Source organism: Hyaena hyaena, unplaced genomic scaffold (assembly GCF_003009895.1).
Source record: "Hyaena hyaena isolate Hyena2069 unplaced genomic scaffold, ASM300989v1 scaffold_175, whole genome shotgun sequence".
Lineage (NCBI taxonomy): Eukaryota > Metazoa > Chordata > Mammalia > Carnivora > Hyaenidae > Hyaena > Hyaena hyaena.
The window spans coordinates 639,761-643,829 of record NW_024080808.1 but is presented as its reverse complement, the minus strand read 5'-3'; positions in this window follow the sequence as shown (position 1 = coordinate 643,829).

Genomic DNA, 4,069 nt, shown 5'->3' with positions numbered 1-4,069 from the left:
TGTGTATGTGTGTGTGCGTGTGTGTGTGTGTGTTATTACAGCATTGGGGATTATCATTCTTGCTCCCTGTGGGTAAAAATTACTTTTCCATTGTTAAAGAAAAAAATTAGACCATTTTCAAAAGTCATTTCCTAAAATAAAGTAGGGTAGGAAGGCCTGGGCGTGAGGGCAGTGAGTCATCACAAGGCATCTTGGAGAGAACACGGGGCTTTGGCATGAGCTGGAGCCTTGCTTAATCCTCACAGGACTCACATCAATGAGCCAAATAGGATGTCAGGCCCTTCCAATTTGAATAAAGGACCTAGTGAGAGGTTGAGACCTAGTGAATGCATAAGATGGTGGTCAGTGGGGAATGTTGGAGGTACAGGTGGAAGGCACACAGGTCCTAGGATACTGGCTGAGGCCACTCAGCTGCTGGAAAAGTGAGATCCAGAAAGTTACTTGGACTGTGTGAAGTCGGATTAAAGGCAGAACCAATCTTAACTCTTAGTTGGGTAACGCATACCACAGGCACATTGCACAGTGATGGGAGCTGGTTCATGCAAAGAAGGGCAACTCTGGTTGGTGTGGGGGCCAGAGGCCCTGAGGGGAATTCCTGGGTACCCAACCTGGATTAGATTCAAACAACTGCAGAGCAGAAGGGCCAAAAGGCAACCAAGAGGCCCTAAGGAGAGTGAAATCTTAGAATTTTCTGGAAGAGGCTACATAGGCCACAGTCAGGCAACCAGAGCAACCCAATCCCTCCCCTGTCTGAAATTGGAGATTATGACTCTAGTATTCAACCCTGAGGCAGTGGGTGAGGAGGAGGATGATTTTCTAGATAAAACCTAAACCAACAAGTCCCACTAGAGCATCTAAAAAGGAATTAGCGATGCAGGTGCACAAGATGCCTGGTCCCACTTGCGTCCAAGTATGACATCACCAGCTACTATAACACTGTTTTGCTGTGGTTACCTGCCCCGTCATTTGCTACCTTTGTTATCTTCTATTTCTCAGTAATTAGCAGTACACTGCAGTGATTAAGAGTGGTCAGGAAATCAGACTCCCTGGCTTTATATTACAGCTTTGCCACTTACTAATTGTGTGAACTTGGTTTTTTAAGTGTCCCTGAGTTTCTACTTCTTTATCTGTAACGTTGGAATGATGATAGGACCAACTCACGAGGTAAATGAGATTGAATGAAATCACACATGTAAAGCCTTTGGCACAAGCTGAGGATTCAATGGAAGTTTGCTTGTGGTGATGGTGAGGGTAGAAATAATAGCAGCTGTGGGAGCAATGGTAGTGACAAACCAATGAGCAGTCATGGACTCATCTCAGGGGCGAGGGGTAGAAGAGTAGAGAGGCGGTGCCCTGTAAGCTTGGGTCGCAAAGGAATCTGACAGGAAGAGCTTCCTACGGAGGTTAATTTCAGGGCTCCTCCTCATACAAGTGGGCTCCCCTCAGCCTGCTAACAGCCGTGGACGTCCTCCCTTCCTTCAGGTCTTTGTAATGGAACCATCTCAGTGGATTCTTTTTCCTGCTGGGACCCTGACTGATCCAGTACCAGACAGTGGCTGTGCGTCTTTCCATCTGTCTTTCATGCTGGTCCTCAAACCAGCTCCTTCACCCAACTTCCCTCCTTGGATGTGGGTACCGGCATTTTCCCAAGCACCTGAGTGTGACTTTCAGTCAACCCTGACTGTTTCTTCCCCCTCCCTTGGAGCCCCCACAATCCTAATCCTCATATCCTAAGACTCTTACCTCACAGAATTTTCATGCCTTCCCCTCCTTTCCCTTCCCATGGCTTCTCCATCCCTTTTAGATCCTTCTTAATGCCCACTTGGGGTATGACAACAGCATCCCAACTAGAATTCCCTGCTTCATCTCCTCCCTTGCACCTATAATTCAGCCTATGATTTGCCACCAGATAAATCTTCCTAAAACTGGGGCTTTAAAACTTTTTCGGCCATGACACCCAGTAAGAAATATATTTGGGGCGCCTGGGTGGCTTAGACGGTTAAGCATCCGACTTTCGCTTAGGTCATGATCTCACGGTTCGTGGGTTCGAGCCCCACATCGGGCTCTGTGCTGACTGCCAGCTCAGAGCCTGGAGCCTGTTTCAGAGTCTGTGACTCCCTCTCTTTCTGACCCTCCCCTGCTCCCGCTGTCTCTCTCTCTCCTAGAAATAAACAAAACATTAAAAAAAAAAAAAAGAAATATATTTTACTTCACACCCAGTACACACATATTAAGCTTTCAAAGCAATACTGTACTCTCACATTTTTAAAATTTATGATCCAAGAAATTGACCTTGTGGCCCACTAATGGGACATATCCTACAGTTTTAAAACACTGCCCCAAATAGTTCTAATTATGTCATTGCCCCAGTGAAAGCTTTCCATAGTCTCCATCAGTGACTGAATTGACTATGTTTTAATCTGGCTTCAAAGGATTCTGTAGGATGACACCAATTTGTTTGTCTAAACTTTTTTCCCCTTACCTCCATTTATATCACTTAAATATTCTGGGCCTTAGTAGTCTAATTTATAGAACGAAAACTAAAATATTTTCCCAACCTGAAGACCAGGGGTAGACCAGATGATCCACTGAGTTTCCTCTCTAGGAGCTATAATTCTGGAACTCTAAGTGCCCAATATCTAGTAACCAGACATGTCTCCTCTTTGGTCTCCACTCCCCCACCCCCAACTATGTATTTGTTCATGTTCCTTAAGTCATCTTTTTCCATCTCCCTCTAACTTCCTATGCTGAAATCCCATCAAAGTTCAACAAGAGCAAAGGACACAAGAAGGAAAGGCCAGAATATAGTCAAGGAATGCAGTTAGTCCACTAAGGGTAGGGCCACTAAGGCTGGTATGTTTCACACTGGTGGGAAGAAAGTACAACTTAAAAGGTGGGCTAGGCTGCATCATGCCAAGCTAAGACCCTCAGGTTGAGGTTTCATTTGAATTTAGAGGCCATGGGAGTCATGGATGGTTTCAGAGCAGGCATGACATAATCAAGGGCAAGGTTTAAGAAGACTGACTTGCCTGGAGCTGGAGATATCAGAGGTTATTTCAATAGTAAAACTGACATAGCCCAGAGGTATGAGAACAGGCCGGGCGGTATCAGGACAGGAGAGACCAGAGATGGATCTGAGAAATCAAGGCAGGTAGCATCTAGGAGGCTCAGCTTTGGCTGAAGATAAGCATCCTGGAGAGAAGGAACACAGAGGGTTGAGGTATAAGGAGCAAACTTGAGCAAAGGCCCAAAAAGGTGCCTGCCTTCTGTCATCTCTGGCAGCACAGTGCAGAGACACAGCCAGGACCTGGGACTCACTCCTTGTGAGGGCTCCTAGAGCAAAGCTTCTGGAATAAAAGAAAACCCTTTACTCAGGTCCTATATGTGACAGTTTCTCTGTCAAGCACCTTTATACACTGGGCTCAGTGACTTCAAAGCCTCAAGTCTGACCGACACCAAATTTCCGCCAAAGTCTCTGAGGATAGGAAGCAAATTTTTTCTCCTCCTGGGACCCAGCACAGTGCTCTCCCAGAGTAAGCCTAGATAAATATTTGTTGGACTGAATTAAAAAGGGATTATCTTTCCTATCACCGCCCCCCCCAAGATATTTGTCCATCTTCACTGGGGATTCTTGGTGTCCTGGGCCTTACACTGTTTAACTGAAAGGCCTGAACACCAAAGCTCTGTGGCTTATTATTTTGATACCCTGAATTCATTAACCTCAATGTATTTCTAGATGAAAGGCTTGAGGTGGAACCTCAGTGACTGATGATGTGTGAACAGCCAAGGGAGAAATGAGCGTTACTGTCGTCTTTCATCTCAAAGGCCTTGGGGATAGTGAGAGCTCAGCTCTGTGGCAAAACATGAACTATAAATTCTCATGAGATTTGTTTCCCCTCACACAGAGGGAGAAACCAGCCCTATCATTATGCCTCTTTTCATGTGCTCTCTTCCAGATATACCATTAACATCTTGGTCTCCCTACCACCCACGGTGCTTAGTAGATGGGAGGAGCCACTCAAGGAAGGAGGTGTTGGGAGGAAGCTGAGTCTCATGGTGCTGGGATCTG